The sequence below is a fragment of the Podarcis vaucheri genome, assembly GCF_965113315.1.
Source record: "Podarcis vaucheri genome assembly, chromosome: 8".
Classification (NCBI taxonomy): domain Eukaryota; kingdom Metazoa; phylum Chordata; class Lepidosauria; order Squamata; family Lacertidae; genus Podarcis; species Podarcis vaucheri.
The window spans coordinates 7,473,736-7,496,904 of NC_138766.1; the positions used below are offsets into that span (position 1 = coordinate 7,473,736).

General features: G+C 45.4%; 1 long non-coding RNA gene across 1 annotated transcript; it reads left to right on the forward strand.

Moving 5' to 3' along the window:
• The first annotated feature begins 1,082 nt into the window (after window positions 1-1,082).
• LOC309538925 lies at window positions 1,083-22,273 on the forward strand. Its single transcript, XR_014222509.1, has 3 exons — window positions 1,083-1,464; window positions 1,554-1,604; window positions 20,514-22,273. It is a non-coding gene; the product is annotated as an uncharacterized lncRNA (long non-coding RNA).
• Window positions 22,274-23,169: the final 896 nt, after the last annotated feature.

Consider the following 23,169-nt stretch of genomic DNA (forward strand, 5'->3'; position numbering starts at 1 on the left):
AAAGATCTGCATTGGCTGCCGGTATGTTTCCGAGCACAATTGAAAGTGTTGGTGATGACCTTTAAAGCCCTAAACGGCCTTGGTCCAGTATACCTGAAGGAGCGTCTCCACCCCCATCATTCAGCCCAGACACTGAGGTCCATTGCTGAGGGCCTTCTGGCGGTTCCCTTGCTGTGAGAAGCCAAGTTACAGGGAAACAGGCAGAGGGCCTTCTCAGTAGTGGCACCCGCCCTGTGGAACGCCCTTCCACCAGATGTCAAAGAGAAAAACAACTACCAGACTTTTAGAAGACATCTGAAGACAGCCCTGTTTAGGGAAACCTTTAAGGTTTAACAGACTATTGTATTTTAATATTTTGTTGGAAGCTGCCCAGAGTGGCTGGGGAAACCTAGCCAGATGGACGGGGTATAAATAAATTATTATTATTATTATTATTATTATTATTATTATTATTATTATTATTAGTACACAAGCAATTCCTTTCAGAGCAGAATGTAGACGATAAACTATACCACTATGCCATCTGCTTTCTCTTTCAATGGGGCCAAATAAAACCCAACAAACCCCAAAGAACTGAGGCAGATCTAGAACTGAGTATTTGCTGTAAAACAATTAATCCCCTGCTTTTTTTTTTGCTTTTTTTTGCTGCATTTACCCATGAGGAATGACATGTACAACCTATCCATGTTGGGGAGGGCTTAGGAGGAATGGCCGGGGGGGGGGGCAGAACTGCCACCATTGCTCTGCCCCTCCGCATCTCCCCACCTGAGGCTGTGACCTGCTTTGCTTAATGGTAAGGCTTGCCTTGGGCTTGAGAAAGTGTCATATCTGATCTCAAAGCTACGCTACTAAATCCCATGTGAGGAATTTGTGGGACCTTGCTTTGTCCTGTCTGAGGCGGGTGCCACTGTATAGCATCGGACGTGCTCATTCCCGTGTCGAGAAGGGGAAATGAATCCTCTCGTTCCAGTTTTGCTGTCTTTTAAAAGTAAACAGTGACATACTGAGGAAGTCTGGAGCCAAGAAAGAGTGTGCCGTCCGTGACAAGGGAGGGGAGGAGGGACAAACTCCACAGAAAGAAACTGCCTGTCAAGCAGTTAGGCTACCACTGAGCAAATTAGAGTAAGGGGCCAGGCAGAGAGGCGATTGCTTGAATATCCCACAGCCCTCCTGCCTGGCCCTGTGGGGTGGAGATCCACCGCTATGACCCAGCTCACTCGGCATGCTCCCCTCTAAACCTCTAATTCCCAGTGTGGAGGGAGCCCGCTGGGAGGAATTAGGCCGCGTTGCAGAGACTGTCAGCAATAAAGACAGCTCAGAGGCAGAAGATGCACCTCGCAGGCTGCGCTCAATCAGCTCTGGCCCTGAACTGCGCTGGAAGGGACTTGTGATGCTTGAGAAGAGAGAGGCAGGCCCACAAGAGGAGAGGGCCACTGTGGCTGATGTGCAAGATGACTTTAAAAGGTGAATTCAGCATTCTGGGTGTCACACCAAGTGTGCGTGCAGGTTTCCTTGTTGTGCAGAACTTAAATTCCTATAATTTTGCTTTTCAGATCATTCAGGACATTTTGGAGACGATGCTTTTGTGCAAATGCAAGGAAGGGGTAAGTGTGGGCTTGGGGAGATACGGACTTTGTTCAAAGCACTGCTTGGTTTTTTTTAATCACCTCCTTCCCTACCAACCCATCTAGTAATTTTTCTATGAATGAGAAATTCTTTGTGTTTGTTTTTAAAGACATTTGTGATGCCAAATTATGAAATCTAGAAATAGAAAACCGCTGGAGAGGAGCTAAGGCCCAGCAAGGTCCTTGCTGCTCCACATATTCTGCTCTACCAGCCATTTTTGGATGTTATGCTTCTGGTGCTTCCGCCCAGCTGACGCTGTTGGACAGAGCTGGGTATAAGGCTAGGCTGCCTTTGAAGATGGGAAGCTGCAAACTCTGTGCCAGCCTGATCTTTCCCTTTCTCAAAACCCATACAGGGGCAAAATTGGAGGATGGGAGAAAGAGCCAAAACCTGCAGAGGACTAAAGGGTGCTTCCCCCATTGATATTCTTTGATTCAACCTGTTCAGGGGTGTTTTTTGCCCCTAAATCAATGCCCTTTCCCTCTATGGGCTGTGTTCTGTCCTACCCGCTTCTGAGAGCTCATGTCCACCAGGAAAGGTTGGATTAAGGTGGCCGGAGTCCTTTGCTGCAGTTCCCAAATTAGGCCCCCTTCCCCACAGAAGCACACAAAATAAGGTGCGACAAAATAAGTTACGTGGTGCAGCATCTTAAAAACCAACCAAGCTTTTGCAGATTGCAAAATATACTCTGAGCCTCAACTTTCATAACTCTCAACAAACAACCACCATTTTGCCAACCTTGATAATCAATAACAATATGAGCATGAGCCGTTTCAACTTCTAAACTCATCTCATCTCATTGGTGTTTGGCTCACTTCCTGCTTGGAAGCCTGCTTGGAAGTCAGCCCCACTAAGTCTAATGCAGTGAGTACAGAATTGGAGCCTTAAACATCTCAATTCAGTTTTTTCCTTTAAAGACTAGATGATGTATCAATAATTATTATAGCATTCATAATAATTCCATTAAATCTCTAATGTGCCATCAAGGGACTCTTCTGCTACCTTTCAGGATTGTGCCACAAATAGACCCCAAAAAGTCTGCCTGAAATGTGCTCCAAACCCATGTGACACGTAATGAACAATAGCTGCAGTCGCAACTGTCATGATAAAGTCACTTGATGCTTAAGTAACACAGGGCTCAGAAATGATAGTCGTAAAAAATAGAAGCTTGAGGTAATAGTTATTCTTGGAAGTTGGAATGTGTCTTCACATAATCACAAGCAGGTTTACTCAAAAGTAACTTCCACTGTTCCTTGGAGCTGACCCTCAGGTAAATGTGCACAGGATCATAGCCTTAGAATCATAGAATTGTAGAGCTAGAAGGGACCCTGAGGATCATCTAGTCCAACCCCAGCAATGTGGGAATATGCAGCCGTCCTATATGGGGATCAAACCTGCCAACTTGGCGTTATCAGCACCACACTCTAATCAGCTGAGCCTTTATTTCCTTTATATTGCACCTTTCCTTCAAAGAGCTGAAGGTGGCATACATGGTCCTTTCCATTTTATCCTCAGAAGACAACTCTGTGGGGGAGTGCAGGGCTGAGAGAAGGCCACTAGCCCAAAGTCACCCAGTGAGCTCTGTGGCTGAGTCAACCCAGGTCTCCCAGTCCCTAGCCCAACAGTCTGATCACTGTGCCACACTGGCTCTGGCTGATCCTGCACATGGCAGGTCCCATAAATCACAATAGAATATGAATTATATCATATTATAAATTGTATCTCTCCTGGAGCTCTTCTGATCATTCATGGCATAGGTTAACAGTGGCACACAAGGGGGCAGAGCAGCAATGGGGCTGTGGTGATGTGAGGTGGCAGCAAGGTGGGGGGGATTTGGGGGGTGGCGATGGTAGCAACCTGCAGGTGTGTGCCCCCTGCCGCAAGAGGGCAATGCAACCAACCACGAACCCCTGCAGGTGCCTTGCCCCATTCCCACCCAGTGGGTGACACTGTGGCACTGCTCTTGACATAGTCAACCTAAGCAGAGGAGGTGCCAACTCAGTGGGACATCTAATACGGGTTCCTGACGTATTTAAGGTACAGGCGACTCCAGTGGTGGAGTGTATGCTACCGCCCCCGGGGCAAATGCGTCCCCGGGGGGGGGCTGGGCACAGAGGAGGCTCACTGCGCCCCAGGTCATGCCTGACCCAGGAGTGGAGCTGTGGGTGTGAGAAATCTGCCCCAGGAGCATCATTGTGCAGCACTACCCAACCAAGGAGAGGTGCAGCAAATTTGCCACCGAATGTCCTTTCTCCGCTCCCAGGTCAGGTTTGACCCAGGGTTGGGGCTGCGCTGTGCCACCCCAGTGGCGTAGGAAGGGGGTTGGGGCCGCCCTGCGTGGGATGTAAACACAGGAGCAGTCAATGACAACATTCCTAGAGTGTACATGTTAGAACATGGGGAGGGATGTCTGTCCAGCAAGCAGGTAAACTTCCTGGGGACGGACTTCCTCCGCATGTGACCACAGGTGGGTGTGGCCTCACCTGTGCAGGTAATGACAAAAGCACAGGGCAGGCAGCCATCTCTCTCTCTCTGCCATTTTCCCTCGATGAGGAAGCATCTGAAGATGCCCTCTTGGCTCCCAGCCAAGAGAGGAGATAAGGTCTATCTTGCAACAAGATAGATCCTAAGTGTATGTAACCTTTTTAAGCTGTCTGCCTTCTGGGATCATATTGTGAACAGATCGTGAGTAAACTCTTTTATACTTTTATAAAGACTGTGTTGTGTCTTGTATTTTAAGAGGGAACAAAAGGGGAAATTACCAGAGTAATTATTATGGAGGTTCTAGCGAACCTGTGCACACGTTACCGTTGCAAACTTAAAGGGGAATGTCTATAAACTCTGCTGATATTTTGGGAACTTGTTAGCACAAGTTGGATAAGGATATAATTAGTCAATATATCCTCTCCTGCACCCCAGAACATTCCCACACCCTGGGTGTCATCACTTGAGGGTTGTTTTTTTGACAAAATGGCAAAAATGTGTGTGTTTTAAAAAATGGGCTCATGACACTTTTTTTGAAAAAATAACTCCAGCACCCACCGCACCCCCCTTCCTACGCCACTGGTAGCTAGGTGAGGCGGGGGCACTGGGCGCCACATCGCGGGGTCTGCAGTGTGCCTGAGCCATGCATGTCTTGTGAGGGGGAAGCGGCAGGCGGACTGCCTGCAAGTGCCACACTGCTTTTTTGAGCAGTGTGGAGCTTGCCATTGCCCACTGTCTCAGCCGCCCTACAGTTGAGGGGGAGACTGTGGAGAGGCTCCATGCAGTGTGCCCTGACTTGGCTCGCCCCGCCCCCGGCTACAGGACACGCATGCTGCACCGGGCACCCAAGCAGCTAGCTACGCCGCTGTGCCACCCCCCAGAAATTGCCATTTGGGGTGACTGCCCCTGCCCCCTATCTATGCTAGGGGGTGACTCTCAACGTACGTGGGTTACATTCTGGAGGTTTTGTTTAAAGCCAAAATTGCATATACAATCATACCTTGGTTTTTGAACAGAATGCGTTCCGGAAGTCCGTTCGGCTTCTGAAATGTTCAGAAACCAAAGTGTGGCTTCCGATTGTGCAGGCGCGCCGGAAACAATAGCAGAAGCCACACCGGATGTTCAGATTCCGAAAAAAACATTTGAAAACCAGAACACTCACTTCTGGGTTTTGATCGTTCAAGAGCCAAAATGTATGAGTACCAAGGTGTTTGACAATCAAGGTATGAATGTAGTCAAAACTCATTGGGTTCACTGGTGGGATTGCCAAAGTCTCCCCCACCCTATCAGATGCCTGCCCCCTTTTCATTCTCATTGTTACCAAGCACATGAAGCTAAATGTGTGCAAGTAAAATGCACATAAGTTGCCAGGAGTTACCTGTACATTCATAAATGTTTAGTAAACTAGGGGAGGGCAGACCTCAGGCTTTTGTGCCTGGTATCTGCCTTGTGGTTTGCATAAATCCCCAGGAGTCACCAACTGCAGCCAGGTTCTTTAGTATGAAAGAGCATGGTCTCTCTGAAGAGTTCTTAAGCACAGGGTTTTTTTTTTCCAGGAGCAGAAATGAGATGAGCTCACAGTCTTACCACACATGGATCCATTCCTAGTTTCCACCAGCTGTCTTAATTTCAGTTGTCAAACTTCCAAAGGTCTGTGTATCATTTTGCTATTGTTAAAACAACTGGAAGAGTTTCTCTCTTGCCAATTGACTACAAATCTCGCAGAGATCTACCAATATATTCCAGTCTACCTTTTGCCCACCCCTGGACACTGGCCAACCTAACAGGGCTGTTATAGCATGGTTTGAAGGAGTGCTTGCAAGAAAGAAACTACACCAACAGGTAAGACTCTTCAAAACATTGCCAAAGAAGGCATTCTCAAAGGCATTCATTTCAGTTCAAATACAGCTTCTTTTTCCTCACAGCCCCATCTTCCAAATATTTTTATATATAAACGTTTGGTATATTTAGGATTGCAGCTATACAAATTTATCTATTGAACTCTATAGGGATTACATCTGGGTAGGCATGTATATGATTGTGCTGTTAATGTCTACATCAAAGAAAACCACAAATGCTCTAAGGAATAGCAGACAGTGCAAATTATGTATTTACAATATTTTAATAACTGTAATTATGATAGTTGAAGATGCTGGTGTTTTCATTTTAAAAGTTGGTGTTTTAGATTTAAGGAGATGAAGACAGTGCAGAAAATAAATAAAATAAAATAAAATAACAGAACGACTTTCCACTACATTCCACTTTCTGCCACAATTCTTTCTATTGAATAGAAAACAGTTTTGGGAAGTGTAACAGACCCAGCATACCTCACCTTGTTGCCAGTAAAAGGGAACTGCTTCAGTGACACATATAGTAAGTGCCGCTGGAGCTGTTTTCTTTTGCTGGTAGCAAACGTGTGTAGACATGACCTGCAAATAACTGCCCGAGTGTATAGCTCAATTTTTGTGTATCAACACCCCTCCTATCACTGGTAATCAAGTGTAGAGAAATGAAGTAGGCTAATTGTGGAGATGAACTCGCCAGAGATGGCCCTTGTGGTCTCTTCCAACTCTATGATTCTAGAGATACCAGGTGGGTGGCTTCAGAATATTGTGTGAGCCCCAATACACTAGTGTATTGTAGCATGTGTGGAGGCAGCACAATGTTGCAGAGCTGTCACTGCTTTGGCCCAGCTCCTACCAGCAGCAAAAGGTCCTGGCCAGCTTCTGTGACTACTCTGAGCTGCCAGCTATGTTGCCATGGTTGAAGCAGGTTGGGCCGCTGAGTCCTGGTGATGCTCCCCTGCCCCATATTCCTTGGGGTGGCCCTAGTCCATGTGCAGGCACTACCCAACCCTTGACATGTAATTGTGATCAATACACCAGGCATTGGCTAAGTATAGGCTGGCTATGATGTGCTGCAATGGCATAGGGGTAACTAGTTGGTCAAGGACACCACCATGAGAATGAGCCTTGGTATGAATAGGTCTGTGGTTGTCACACATGTGCATTGCTGACATGGGCTTATGGATACACTTCCCAGTGCCCATGACATGGCCACATCTCTTTGCTTCCCCTGAAATGCCCAAGTAGTCCTGTGCAATGCCGTTCTAGATGGGAGATGCCATGATGGACCTCTTCATACCTCTTCTGGTCCTGAAAGACCAGTCGGGAGGGGAGCCGATTGCAGCAGGAGGGGGAGACTCCCTGGCTTCTTCAGCAGCCTGCCTCATCTCTGTCTCCTGGCCCCCTTCCTCTCCTGCCTTTGGGTCTGGACTGCTCTCTGCCTCAGCCTCTTCCTGCTCACTAAACCCTGTCGCCTCTTCAGCTTCTGACACCTCCTCCTCCTAGTCTTCTCCTTTTGACCTCTCACCACCAATTTCTGGGCTCTGAGCCTTCTTCCCTTGGCATCCAGCCAGCCCATGACAGACACACAGGATCAAATCGCATATAGCAATACATCACACACAATTACAACAAGTAATTGTAAATTGCAACAGCATGTAACAGGTAAATATGCAGGGCAGCACTTCAGATTTCTGCATTGTTTTCTATGTGCATGAGAAGGGAGAAAGGGTTCTCATCTAGAGAAACCCAGAAGTCAGGAGCTGGCGTGAGTCTAGCTAATAGAAGTGCACATGAGGGGGTGGGCAGAGGGGTACTGAATGTTCTATCCAAGACAAGCCACCACATAATATAAGTTGAGTGGTCACTACGGGCAAAGTAGTTCTGAGAATCAGCCATGCCCCAGTGCTCCCTATAGCTTTGTGTGTGCATAGACAGTACTCCCTTCTGGGTGTTTGGTGAGCTCTCTCTGCATGTGTGGGATAGCTCCCTGAGGTGCTTTGCTGTGCCCTGTCCAGTCCTGTTTGCAGTGCTATGTGTGATGGGCTCTGCTCTCCTGGGAGATTCTGGCCTCAAATAGATTCCACTGTCAGGGAATGTTTCCTAATATTCACTCTGCATTTGCTTTTGCTCAATTTCATCCCATTAGTCCTAGTGACGCCCCCTGGGACCAGCAGACAATTGCCTTCCCCTGAGTGTTGTCACGTGTCAAGCAGAGTGTGGGTGTATTTATTTATGGAAACAGCATGTCTGTGCCTGCATATGGTTTGTGGGCCACTTAAAACAGCTGCTCTGTTTATATTTGCTTAGGAGATCTCAGTGAGGAGCGGTGGGCACCTCAATTGAAATTTCATAAAATAGAGAGGACTGAAAAGGCCACACTGCCTACTGCCGCTCCCTTCTCCTGCAGGGATGGAAACTGTTACAACCAGTAACCTGTTGTACAGTCAAGAGCCTGATGATTGCCTGTTCCCACTCCTTATTCCAAGGGCAGCACCACAGCTCAATATGTCAAAACCTCTTAAGGCCCCTCCAGAGTGTTGTGATTTTTTTTTAGCTGTATTCTGCAATATATCACTGATGCACGAGTGGTGAATTTATGCTGGACTTTTAACATATCATTCAAATTGCTAGCTGTTCTGCACTGCTCCCCCAATGTTATTACATTATTGCTATCTGCAGGGACGCTCTTGTGCCAACAAAAGTGGGGCACCTCTTCCACTCCCCCCCCTCCAGAAAACATTTGCGGTATGAAAAGTCACAGCAGGAGTTCAGCAGGAAGCTACAAGCCAAGCACTGTCTAGAAGTGAAGCAATACGCCTGCCTAAAACATTTGCAGGCACAAGCAGTATCGAAATCAGGATTGTGTATAACCACCTCGATACCATTGTGAGCACAAATAATAACGAACAAGCAACAAAAAGGACGCCTGCTGGGACCTTGGATTAATTTCTTAAGCATAGCAAACTTTTTTTATTTGCCAGCAGCAACCTATACAAGTACAAGCCTGGAAGAAAGATGTCATCTGTGGTTCGCAGAAAACACTGCCTGGCCACAAACCCAGTAATATTTGCCTCAATTCACCAGGAGAGATCTGGGAGATGCACATTCAATGCCAGAGCACTGTTGGCACCTGAGGGCCACAGGGAGCCATATTTGCATCATGGGTTGCTGGTTGTGATCCAGGACTGTGGTTACTGTTGGACCCCAAAGTGCCCAGTAGACTCTTCTTGGGAGGTGGTGTGTTGAGAGCTGTGCTCCATGCAGCCATACAGCCCAGTTGGGGCAACCAGACGTAAACAGGTCTGGCGTGAAAGTGATGCAGCATTATCAACATCAACGTGAGCCACCCTGATGCATGGCTGAAGCACATTTAATAATAATAATAATAATAATAATAATAATAATAATAATAATAATAATTTATTTCTACCCTGCCCATCTGGCTGGGTTTCCCCAGCCACTCTGGGCGGCTTCCAACAAAGATAAAACATCAGTCATTAAAAACTTCCCTAAACAGGGCTGCCCTCAGATATCTTCTAAACATCAGATAGTTGTTTATCTCTTTGACATCTGATGGGAGGGCGTTCCACAGGGTGGGTGCCACTACCGAGAACGCTCTCTGTCTGCTTCCCTGTAACTTGGCATCTCACAGTGAGGGAACCGCCAGAAGGCCCTCGGCGCTGGATCTCAGTCATTTCCAGGTGGCTGCTCTTTCCCTTACTCTTTGAGTGGAAGACCAATGTGGCTGAACTAAATCTGGAGATAGGGAATGACCTAACTGGCCCCAAAGACACACATGTTCCCCTCACATCCCCCACTCTGTGGCATTCGGAAGGGTAGATCAAGCGACTCTGGGTAACTGCTCCCAGACTGGGTCTCCCCTGCAAGGTTGAGAAGAATCCATTCATATCATATCAAGTGACAAATTGAAACATTGGGGCCAATGCTTTGCTATTAAAGAAACCAATGCCAGAGTTCTTAACAGCTCCAAATGTCATATATTAATTGGCTGCTCTTTTGGAATTCAGTCAGGGCCCTTTCAGCTTTCAAATTTCCCTCGCAGCCAGAATAGGTCAGTTAGAAGCTGCAAAGGGAGGGGAGAGACACCGCCAGCTCTCCAGGTTTCACCTCAGACTCCTAATAGTCTGACAGGAATTCTTTCCACACAGAACCCTCTAATTACAATGGCAAAGAGAGGAGTTTACAGAAGTCTATAAAAAGGAGACAAGAGTTTAAACTGTGTGTGTCTGTGTTTTCAGTCTCTTTGAAGACACAGGCTGTGAAATGCTATACCTTTAAAGCACATTCAAATTACATTTGTTCCCTCAAAGAATTCTGGGCACTGTAGTTTGCCCCTTACAGAGTTACAACCCTTAACAAGCTACCACACCCATAATTCTTTGAGGGGGGAGAAGCGTAGGTGGGTTCCCACGAGGCAAGACATAGTGATAACAGCAAGAACCTTTATTGAACTACATAACTGGGAAACAGAGGCAAAGCAACTACTTATATACATTTCTGAAAGCTTGGGCCACTCCCACTCCCAACACGATTGGCTGTCTACACTTCCAAACCGCGAATCACGACTCAGAGTTTAAGTGCCAATGGCAGAGGCCCAAATCCTGAAATGTTCTGTGATTGGACATGTATCGAATTGGCACACAAGAGCTCAGAATCCTTAGTCCAGACTCAAGCTCAGGCAAACACAGGCCACTGAATACATAACACCTGGTGTGTGTTCCAATCCAGTAGAAAGCAGTGGGGTTTCCCAGGGGAAAGTGACTGGACAAGCGGAAGAGTGGACAGGCCCATAGTCCAACATCTTAACAACTCAACCGCACTGACACTTTTCCATTGCTGCAATTCAAAGGAAACTTTCATTGGTGCCTGTGGAGGTTTCCCATGGCACGCAAGTAGGCACTTTGGAGAGGTGGGTTGTGGGTTTTTTGGAGAGGCATTCTCTAGGGTAAGGAAGCGCAAGAGTAGTGGGGAGATGTAAGTTTGGGTTGAGGAGCATAAACCATGCAGACTTTCTCCCTGCTGTTCAGGGAGATGCCTCTGGCTGCAGTTCCTGGCAAGTGGAGAGAGGGAGGAGGAGAATATTGAGATTGACGACTTGTGTCCTGATTCTGTTCTCCGACCTCCTCCTGTGAGCACTGGGAGGAGGGCAGGAGAGCAGCTTCCACTTCAGAAGTGAGGAAATGCTCGTGACTCATGATCCATCCCCAGTGCAGAGGAAAGAGGGATATCAGTTGTGCTAAGATGACTTGGCACCTCAACAGCTCAAGCATGATGTATCACCTAAGGCTAAGACTGCTGTGTAAGTCAGTGCCGCTGTAAGGGGAGGCAGGCAAAGTGGGACCCACCACCTTCCTCTCTCAGACTGCTCAGACTGCATCAGCATGGGCAAAAGGAATCCCAAGGGCCCACGGACTCTCCGGGGAGAAGCAGACTCTGCCACTGCAGTGCCAGGCCAGTGGTGGTGCTTGGGAAACTAGTGGCAGCTGGGGTCAGCCATCCAATTCAAGCACCTGGTGAAGCCAGGGCGCACTGTGTTCAGCAGGAATGTTCTCTGTTCCAGGCAGTCAGGGGAAAAGGTGAAGTCACAGCTGGCAAAGGGACCTTCTGCACACTTTTATCACAGATATCTGAGTTGCCAGAGTGCACAGCTTGCTTACTGCTCACTGGTGGCAGGGGGAAGCAGCACTAGGACAGGGAGCTGGCGCTGCCGGAGTTATGGAGATACTGCCCAAGTAAATCCCTTCAAAAGCCCTCCTCTTTCCTGCAAAATCCTCCTTGCTTCCCTCTCTCTTGGTCAGATAGAGGTGCCCCATTGCCCTGTGATTTGTGGACGCAATAGTTAGGTAACCTAGCATTGGGTGTGTGTGTGTGTGTGTGTGTGCTTTAGTTTCCCTTCTCCTTAATTTTTATATGGCTAACTAGGTTTATCCTTCAGTATCCTTCAATTTGAGGGATGCGGGTGTCGCTGTGGGTTAAACCACAGAGCCTACAGCTTGCCCATCAGAAGGTCAGTGGTTCAAATCCCCACAATGGGGTGAGCCCCCGAAAGCACATCAAAGTGCAAGTAGATAAATAGGTACGACTCTGGAAGGAAGGTAAACGGCATTTCCGTGTGCTGCTCTGGTTTGCCAGAAGTGGCTTAGTCATGCTGGCCACATGACCCGGAAGCTGTATACCTGCTCCCTCGGCCAGTAAAGAGAGATGAGCCCCGCAACCCCAGAGTCATCCATGACTGGACCTAATGGTCAGGGGTCCCTTTACCCTTTACCTTTATCCTTCAACTCACTAGTTGTATTCTCAACTAATCTGATATCCTTTTGAGGGCTGGGAAACCCAGTCAACATTTGAGAAAACAGAAAGCTTAAGCCGGTGCAGTTTATCCACTTCACTTGACACACATGAACAGGAAGTTGTATATAAAACCTTCTCTGTAGTTAACATTGGAAGAGAATCTCTTTTCCCCCATACTTAGTTGGAATTGACCTCAGCTTTCTCTGGCTTTGCTTCAGAACCATCTTGGGGCATGGATTTCCCCCTGTATTTTCAGTAAAGTATTTATGTCATATCGAGAAAGGAAAAGGTAACCTGAATATACCACTGAATCTATCATTGCAATCCTACATGGTGTAGCCTTTAGCTCCATCTTGGGTAGAACCAAATGTTCCATTTGCTACCCTGATAGCTGAAAGAAAAAGAAAGAAAGAAACCAGGAGCCCAGCTAGCAGTAAATCAAATATTGCTGAGGCTGAGCTACAGTGTATATTCCTTAGATAGAGACACAAAATCTTGATTTATTATCAGGTGACGGAGACTCTACCAAATCCCTAGTCAAGTTGTTTCGGTGGCTAATTACCCTTGCTTTATTTCCAGCTTGAACTTTCTAACGCCTACTTCCAGCTGCTGGATCTTATCGCATCTTTTTCTTGCTAGAGTAACAAGCTGTCCATCACTGAATTGTTTTTCCCTGAAAGATCATGATCAAGTTCTTAGATTCGCTTGGATTTAAAGCCAATAGAATTTATTTCGTAAGTCTGCAATGTAAAAGGTAGGGGATTTTCAGCCCATCAGATCTCTTGTAGCTCCCTTCTGAGTTCTCTCTAATTTATCAATGTCCTTTTCAAAAGGGGGCACCAGAACTGTTCCCAGGGATGTATTTCATCTGCATAGAGATTGAATGCTATGTCCCTGTTCCAGCTCCATATCCCCTGGTTTATCTTTCAAATATCACATTATCCCTTTCTCCACTGCATCACACTAAGGTCTTGCACTGTGTGTGTAAAAATCCTTTCTGATTTTCATGGGTTGCTTCCATGCTAGGTCTTCTCTCTGATATTGCTATCCTTTGTTCACCCACTTTTACACAGAATCCAGACAACACGGCTGTCAAATGTTGCTCTGCATTGTCTTTCAGTTAAATTTTCAGATCCAATTCGTTGCAACTTCTTTAAAACAAAATGCAATTGCAACACCAGCCAGTTCACTGCGGACAGGCAAAGTGTTGTTAAGATTTAAGAGCTCAAGTGCATTTGATTCAAAGCTTCCTGTTTGCAGGTCCTGTCCATTTTATTATGTCCTGAAGATAGTGGCTGAAGTGATGAATGGCTTCTTAATTGCTCCTTGAACACACTCCTTTAATTACCACAGTGTCAGCTTTCTGCTTTCAAAGTGGGGAAGCCTTCATTATTAATTTCATTGCATTTTAAAAAAGAATAATGCAACCAAAGCAGCCCTGAAAATCTCCCTCCTCCCCTCCTTGAGAACAGAAAACTGTTCCTGAGACAATTAAGAGAGTCTATTCAAGGGGCAATGTGCAGTGCAATCCTACATATGTTTACTCCGAAGTAAGTCCTACTATTTTCAGTGGGGCTCACTCCTAAATTGGACTGCATCCACCCACTACAATCGGCACTAAAGTAGACAGCACACAGGAAACTTTTAACTGAGATTGGAAAGGACCTTTACTGAATGGGACTTGTGGCAAGTAAATATTATAAGAAGGACCCTGGGCACAAGAAAGAACATTGCTCATAGTGCTTCACTTTAATTCTTTCCCAAGCTAACTATGTAGAAGCAATGCTAACCTGGGATAACAACAACAACAACAACAACAACAACAACAACAACAATACTAATAATTTATTTGTACCCCACCCATCTGGCTGGGTCTCCCAAGCTACTCTGGGCAGCTTCCAACTAAGATTAAAAATACATTAAAATGTCACACATTAAAAACTTCCCTAAACAGGACTGCCTTCAGATGTTTTCTAAATGTCAGGTAGTTGTTTATCTCTTTGACATCTGTTTTTTTTTCTTTCTTTTTTTAATAATATTTTATTAGATTTTATCAGTAGAAAAGTTCAGAAAAATACAAAGACAGGAAAATACAGTTACAAAATACAAAAATACAAACATTTAACACACAAAGAAAAAAAAAGAAGAAAAAACACGTATATAAAAAAGACAAAAACTCCCTCTTTCTTAATTTCTCATCTTTAGTTAACTTATTTTCCTGACTTCCTCACGTCTCCCTTTTTTGTATCCCTTTTTAAAAATTGGTTCAGCAAATTCATGTCCTATTTAGTTTATCTGTTATCAATCCCATCTTACATTTTACCTTGTTGCTAGAACCCCTTCAAATCATTTCAATGTCATCTGCATTCAAAATTTTTACAATATTTCTGTAAATAAGTTTTTAATTTCCTCTAATCTTCTTCCACCAACTCTTCTCCCTGGTCTCGGATTCTGCCAGTCATTTCCGCCATTTCCATATAGTCTATTAGTTGCATCTGCCATTCTTCCAAGGTGGGTAGGTCTTGTGCCTTCCAATGCTTTGCGATGAGAATTCTTGCTGCTGCTGTAGCATACATAAAAAAAGTTCTATCCTTCTTTAACACCAATTGGCCAACTATGCCCAGGAGAAAGGCCTCTGGTTTCATTTATCTCTTTGACATCTGATGGGAAGGCGTTCCACAGGGCGGGTGCCACTACCGAGAAGGCCCTCTGCCTGGTTCCCTGTAGCTTTGCTTCTCGCAGTGAGGGAACCACCAGAAGGCCCTCAGTGGGAGTGGAGACGCTCCTTCAGGTATACTGGGCTGAGGCCGTTTAGGGCTTTCAAGGTCAGCACCAACACTTTGAATTGTGCTTGGAAACGTACTGGGAGCCAATGTAGGTCTTTCAAGACCGGTGTTATATGGTCTTGGCGGCTGCTCCCAGTCACCAGTCTAGCTGCCGCATTCTGGATTAGTTGTACTTTCCAGGTCACCTTTAAAGGTAGCCCCACATAGAGCGCATTGCAGTAGTCCATTCAGGAGGTAACTAGAGCATGCACCACTCTGGTGAGATAATCTGTGGGCAGGTAGGGTCTCAGCTTGCGTACCAGATGGAACTGGCAAACAGCTGCCCTGGGTACAGAATTGACCCACGCTTCCATGCACAAAGGGCTCTGGTGTGGAAGCAACCTGCATGTGCAATCATGCCATTATAGAACTAGTAGCCAACAGCAACCCTGCAATGGACACATGACTGCACTGTGTCTTCGGGCAGCCACTGATTCAACACAGTATATTCAGATTATTTTTTAAAAAGAGCCAGCCACTCATGAGGAAACCAAAATTTGGGCTTACTTCCACAACATATAGAAAGCTGCAATTTGTTAAACATGGCATTGCCCTAAATACATATCATCATCACTAATAAAATTTTTCGAAAGGGTAGAATGAAACATTAACCCAAGCTCCACTGTTGCCTGAAACCTGCAGAGGGAACAGATTGGGGCTGAAAAACCAATGGAAAGCACGCAAGGTGCGTGGAAGCTCAGCTGCAAGCAAGCGCAATATAGATAGAGACAAAAGAATGTGCTTGTTTTAATATGGTGTAAAAATTGTGGGCACCTTAATTTACAATTTCCATGCTTTGGGGAGCGTGACTGAATGTGTAAGTACCTTAACTAGTCTCTTAAATCAAGGGTGCTTTTAAATAGAGAATTTCCTTGTGTTTTGAGCAATCCACTAAATTACACAATCCCTCTTGGGGATGCCTATACCTTTACCATAGTTCTATCTGACATTGGACACAAATCTACCTTGAAGTCTAATTTGCATCACAAAACATGCCAATAAACATAATTTTAAAAATCATTTGTATTTTGAAGTGTGTAAAATTTGTTAACTGCAGCACCCAACAGGACTTACTTTCACATGTATCATTCCCCACATACCAACTTACCTTGAAATGTGGAAAGTGTTGACTGTAAACTAGGTTGAACTCCTTACTTGGCGATTGAGATGGGTCCAAGCAATCTTGGAGTAATCTTCCCTAAGCAAGAGACCCACACCATCCCACAAAACGTCACAAACATCCCTCCCCACAAGCACTTCCCAAGGGTGTCCCTTCCCACGTCACCCAGCTCTCCCCATCCTTGCACACAGTCTCCTGTGCAGTCACTCTGTCACACAAATACTGCCCACCTACATGCTGTGATGTCACTTGCCCCAATTTAATTCATTCACTTAAATGGGGAATTTAAACACCAATATATTGTTACCAAGGGACGCGGGTGGCGCTGTGGGTTAAACCACAGAGCCTAGGACTTGCAGAAGGTCAGCGGTTTGAATCCCCACAATGGGGTGAGCTCCTGTTGCTCAGTCCCTGCTCCTGCCCACCTAGCAGTTCGAAAGCATGTCAAAGTGCAAGTAGATAAATAGGTACCGCTCCGGCAGGAAGGTAAACGGCGTTTCTGTGTGCTGCACTGGTTCGCTAGAAGTGGCTTAGTCATGCTGGCCACATGAACCGGAAGCCGTATGCCGGCCCCCTTGGCCAATAAAGCGAGATGAGCGCCGCAACCCCAGAGTCGGTCACGACTGGACCTAATGGTCAGGGGTCCCTTTATGTTTATATTGTTACCAAGATTGTGTTTCACCCTCAATGTCTGGTGAGCATTAGAAAGATTCCAGGGGGTTCCAGGCACACAGCCAGGGTTATGTTTCTGTTGGGAAGATCAAGGCACAGCAGAAGTTAGTGTCTTTAAGAAATGTGGTTTATTAACACATATTTACACCTGAAAATCTCTCTCTCTCTCTCTCTCTCTCTCTCTCTCTCTCTCTCTGCGTGTTCAAACCTTTAAACCTCCCCCTTAAATAAATTCAGACAAGACTCAAATTTTGGTTTGGGTTTTGGAAGAATTGAGGCCACAACTTTATTGATTACAACAAGTGAGTGGTTGCATAGGCTCCGGTTTGACTAGCTCCCTGTACCTTCGCAGGTAGCGCTGACCCAGGGCACCAGAATAGGTCAGCCAAGGGTGAACACCTGGATAAGTGGAAAGCCGGGAACAGGCTATCTCCACCACCCAAATGTCCCCTTGGACTCAGGCACGGGCACAACCCCCTCTCAGGGACTGACCAAACCACCGAGTCCCTGGATTCCTTTAATGGAATACCCTTCACATAGGGATGGTGAGAGCCTTCTCCCATCCCTATCACCTGAACCAAGAACCTATCTGCAACCTTACAAGTTGTGATGATTTGCTACACAGCAGGTGAAACCCAAATGGCACCAGCCAATCAGCCAAGTGGGGAAAATTCCTGCCGTGCCTCTGTCCCAATGACAGACGACACACGACGGCATAGTAAGGTCCAAGCACAAAGCCCTAAAAGTAGGGAGAGGTGGGCGGGTGTTGCGAATGCAGGCACCGAAAGAAGACGCTCTAGGTCACATGCATAGGTCCCTTGATCCGTTTAGCCTGCATCCCATTGGCCTGATTAAACCCAGCAATGAGGGACCTACCAATTGGGTGTTGTGGCTAACCAATCTTACCCACCCACAATGCAGGGTTTGGTTGCTGGGTCTCACCGCAACACGTGCCCTCTTTATGGGAGGACCCAATCTCTCTTATTTTTCCATTTTTTTATTTTCCATTTTTTATTTTCCATTTTATTTATTTATTTATTTATTTATTTATTTATTCAAAATAACAACATTTTCCATTCATCAAAATATCAAATTCTCTTGTTTGACTTTTCCCCTCCCTCCCTCCTTCCCCAGTTTCCAAAAGTTTTTATTTTATCCCCTTGCGCATAATTAATTTTTCCACTTAATTTTCATTTCGTCATTTTTAACTTAGATATCCAATTACTTCATAAATGCTACACCAATCCTGCTAATGTTTTAACATATTTACAGTGTTCTTTAACATAATCAATAAATTTAATCCAATCTGCTCGAGTTTCTTCTCGTCTTCGTGCCTGATCTTCACGGTAAGTTTTGCCATTTCAGCAGAGTCTATCATCTTAATTATCCAGGCTTCCTTAGCTGGTACACATTCTTCTTTCCACTTCTGGACACATAATATTCTAGCAGCTGTTGTAGCATACGTAAATAATTTCTTTAAAGTTTTTGGTATTTCTTTCCCCATTATTCCAAGCAAAAAGGCTTCTGGTTTTTTTAATGAAATCTGAAACATCTTTTTTAATTCATTATATATCAATTCCCAGAAGTCTTTTGCTTTTTTACAGGTCCACCACATGTGCAAAAATGTACCTTCGTTGTCTTTACATTTCCAGCATATACACCTAGAAGTCTCCATTGGAGGTGGTGCAGGACATTACGCCTCAAGAATGCTAATTATTGCCCCTCTCATAGCTTCAGCGAGCTCAGGTTCAAAGCAGTGCTCAGTCATGGCTCCCAGTCTCTCAAGTCTAGCAAGCGTCAAGATGGTTCTGCCTCCTCCCTCCTTCAGGTTTCCAGAACACCTTTAGATTTCAAAAAGGACAGTTTTTCCTGTGACATCAAGCTCCCTCCCCCATCACCTACCAGTTCTTCGGTCCACTCCTCAGAGTGGGACATGGGGGTGGGAAGACAGGCATGGCCAAACTTGGCCCTCCAGATGTTTTGGGACTACAACTCCCATCATCCCTAGCTAACAGGACCAGTGGTCAGGGATGATGGGAACTGTAATCCCAAAACAGCTAGAGGGCCAAGTTTGGCCATGCCTGGCATAAGGCAACCCAGGAATTTCCTGTCTGGCACAGTTCTGCAGCTTGCATTTCCCTTCAGATCCCAAATACTATCTAAATACTACCTTTAACTTCACTCAACCCACAAATGTTGGAGGAATGAAAGGCAGCGTCGGGGACGAGGCTCAAAGCACAGCCCCACTCCTGCTTCCCCATGCAAGTCATGCTTGAAAAGGTCTATGGGTGGAAGAAGAAGTGACAGGAAAGTCAGCAGGAAAGAAACTGGACAAGCGTCAGCATTTGAGGCTTGCTGGGGAATGTGGGCACACATTAGGGAAATGGGATTTTATTGAAGTGAGAGACTGAGCCCTGAGTTACTGGAGCTGAGCAGAAATTTCAGCGTGGTTAATGCCAAGGCTTGAAAGAAAACTATCTCCACACATTACAATGATCCACAAGCTGATCCCAGGCTCACTCTTCTCTCCTTGCTCATCCTGTCATCATTGCCAGCTCCCTGCCCAGCTCAACATGTGCCACAAGGAACTTTTGTCTGCCTTACATTCTGATTGCTTGCTAAATAGTAGCTCGGGCTGTTGTCTATACACTCTAGCTTTTCCCCATGCTGGCTGGCCCCTCGTTTGTTCTCATTAAGGACTGGCAGGGTGTCTAATTAGCTGGTGTGGCAGTGCCAGTGCCCTGCTGGCTAAACATCTGTGCACATGGACCCCTTCCCTCTCCATGGCACATAATAAGCATACATAACTCTGACTTGCTTGCTGCGTATGACCTGCCTTGTCACCAGGAAATAAAGCCTTGTGGCGCACAGAGCACGGCGCGGAGGCCTTCATTTGCAAGCAGCTACCTGCCAACCTGGCCCTGGAACTGTCCACCCTGGCCTTGGAGTCGTCGAGCCTCTGGGGACGCTCACATTAGCCGCTGAAAAAGCAGCAAGGTCATTTCCCCCTGCTGCATTTGACGCTGCATTTGCATGGCATTGCTCACAGCAAAGAGAGGGCAGGGATGTCTTCACTCAATGCACAAGACCTTCTGGGGTTTCCCTGATACTTCCCCCCCCCCCACTGAATCCTATTCATGAAGCTCTCATCTGTGCATGCTGTTTCAGATGTTCACATTCCCACTTACTCCACAGCCAGTTTTCTAGCCTAGTTGGATTGAAGTTGTGAGCTAGTATTGCGCAGCTATTACTGCCTGCAATACAGAGGTCTCTTCTTACTGTCCCACTGTAGTCACTAGCAAAGCATGAGAAATTGTGAACCCTAATATGGACCGGTCTGGCCTTTGCCTCCCAGACTGATGTGTGCATCAAAAGTGATGGGGCACCTGCACTCAGAAGTGTGCTCTAATGGCTTCAACTGTCTGGACTTATTCCCAGGTGCAGAGGATCATACCCCTAGTTATCTACTGGCTATCACATTTCCCAAATGTTGTAATGCAATTCCTGACTCAAAGAAGTATCAAAATGCATTAAAATGCTCATCTTAAAAGAAAATATATTTTGCAATGTACTTTTTCTTTTGAAATACACAACTAAAATACTGTTTGAATCTTGTTCTTTGTGCAGATTTTTTTTTTTGATTGAAGATTAATGCACCAATGGAACGGAGCGGATCTATGAGTCAACGCGTATGAAAGTGACACAGAAACAGACTGATTCACCCGCCCCTCACAGTCTCTCTGATCAGCCAGTACCCAAGCATCATTTCCCTGGACCTGGCACAAACTTGTCACATCTGCTCCCTTGATTCCTTGTCTGTTTTGAAAAACTGGATGATTGATTGGTGCCCTTTATAGCTTCTTTTGGTTCCCTTTAAGTACATTTTTTCTGGCTGCCTGATTTCTATTATCTATTATTATTCTATTATTATTATTATTATTATTATTATTATTATTATTATTATTATTATTATTATTATTTCTATCCTGGCCTTTGCCTCAAGGGAGTCCAGAGTGGCAAACAGGAACACAAACAATACAAAAAAAACCCCAATTAAAACAATTTGAAAACCTGAAGACATTTCCAAACAGTCACATATCTTCACACAGCTAATCATTCCAAGGTTGTCACGTCTTGCAGCCATCAAATGCCTGGGTAAGCAGGAATGTTTTAAAATCCTTCCTGAGCTTAAATGAGTCAGACATGCCTCAGCAGGGAAGGCATTCCACACACGGGAACCGTGACTGAAGACGCCCCATCAGGGCTCAGTTGCCAGTGGTGGCAGCATAATGCTATTATTTAATACAGGCTTCCTCAACCTCGGCCCTCCAGATGTTTTGAGGCTACAATTCCCAGCATCCCTGACCATTGGTCCTTCTAGCTAGGGATCATGGGAGTTGTAGGCTAAAAACATCTGGAGGGCCGAGGTTGAGGAAACCGGGTTTAATAAATGCTATCATTTAAAACATTATTCTTAAATGTTTATATATTTCACGAAAGTTACAAGTTGAAGAAGAACAATTTGTTGAAATCAGCTGCACATCAAAAGGGAGCTTATGGACTATATACTTCATTTGTAATTCCCTCTGGAGATGACGAGTCTTTGCCTCATCCCTCTGAAATTTGGCAGGTCTAAAGGGGGGGGGGAGTCAGTCAGTTCAATTTATTGTGCCTAGCGAACAGCCATTACACACATGAAAATAATAATACAACTACAAATAGTGGTTTACATTTCTACTCCCCCACCTTTACAGGATAAATCATTTCCCATTCCCCCTTTAAGTTTTATTACACAAATTTGTAAAGCCTTTGCAAGAAATTTGGATGTTCAAAAGGATATATACCTCTCCACAACGGACAGCAAAAAACAGGTCTTTGCAAGAGTTGCCCTTCTCTTCTGCAATCTTAACAATGGATGGATGCAATTGTTTCTAAGATCATTATAAAAAGGGCATTCAAGGAATACGTGAGTTATGTCTTCTATAGACAGAGAGTTGCACGTGCAAACTCTGTCCTTCTTAGGAACTCCTTTATATCGGCCCATCCGATCCGCTAACAGAAGAACATTTTGTCTTGCCTGAGTAAAGGCTACCCTCATTTTGGCAAGTCTACCAGATATCTTGGCAGGGATGGATACAATGGAATAAAAAAGCATACCATTTGTTCGATTGGCAGATCTTAGGGTTGCCATACATCCGGAATTTCGCAGACAAATCCAGAATACTGTAGTTGGAAGCAGTGTCTGGGTGGAAATTGGCCAAATGTACGGGGAAATCTGGATGTATGGCAACCCATGTCAGTGGTGTTGTTTTTGCCAGTTTTCATCATCTGTGTAAAGGAGGACTGAATATTTCTGATTTCCAATTTTTGCCAGAAAATAGTGCTCACCTCTTAGAAATTCAACTACATCATTTATAAATAAATTGAAGAGAAGGGGAGCAAGTAGATATCCTTGTCTTACTCCTTTTGTAACAGGTACAGTGTCAGATAGGTGCCCTCCATTCATTCTAACTCACAGAGATGTACCCCAATATAGCGCCATTATGCAATTTAAAAGCTGCATATCAGTTCCCATAGATTATAGTTTGTTCCAAAGGCATTCCTGAGAGATAGAATCAAAAGGAGCCCCACCCTGCATAATCGATCACATGATGTGGTGCACACAAACCATTTGAATGGCATTGCCTATCAAATTTGGGGGGCGGCCCCCTCAAATATTTTAGCTTCTGTTGGCTTCTGTGCCCTCAGGTGGGCTGGTCTTTGGGATCTGGAAAATGTGCCAATATTTTGGAGGGGTAGTCAGTCATTTCAGGGACCCTCAGTTGAAAAGGTCTGTGTTAGGAAGAAGACATACAGGAAATGACTTTTGAAAAGTGGCGTGATTTACCAGCAGCCTTTTCTGGGTTGCAAGGGCTGTTTTCTGGTGAGATGCTTACATGTTACTAAGGGTTATTTCTTGGCATTCACATAAAAGGGATTCCTCCACCCCTCGCCTAACCTCCTGGAGTGCAGTTCTTTCAGAAAGTCCTTAGTTGTCTTGGCTCGGAAAGCTTGTTAGACATTGGCACTGAACTTGTCATAAACTCACTAGCACAATACCAGCACCTCCACTTTCTCACTGCGAAGGAACAGATCCTTTTAATCCATTGCTGTTTCAGACCAGGTTCTTTGCTATTTGTACTCAATAATAGTGGTATTCAGTCCCCTTCCTGGGCTGTTCCTTGGCTTCCCAGAGAAAGCTTTTGGGCCTGCCATGTGGAGTCTGGATGGAAAGCAGAGGCAG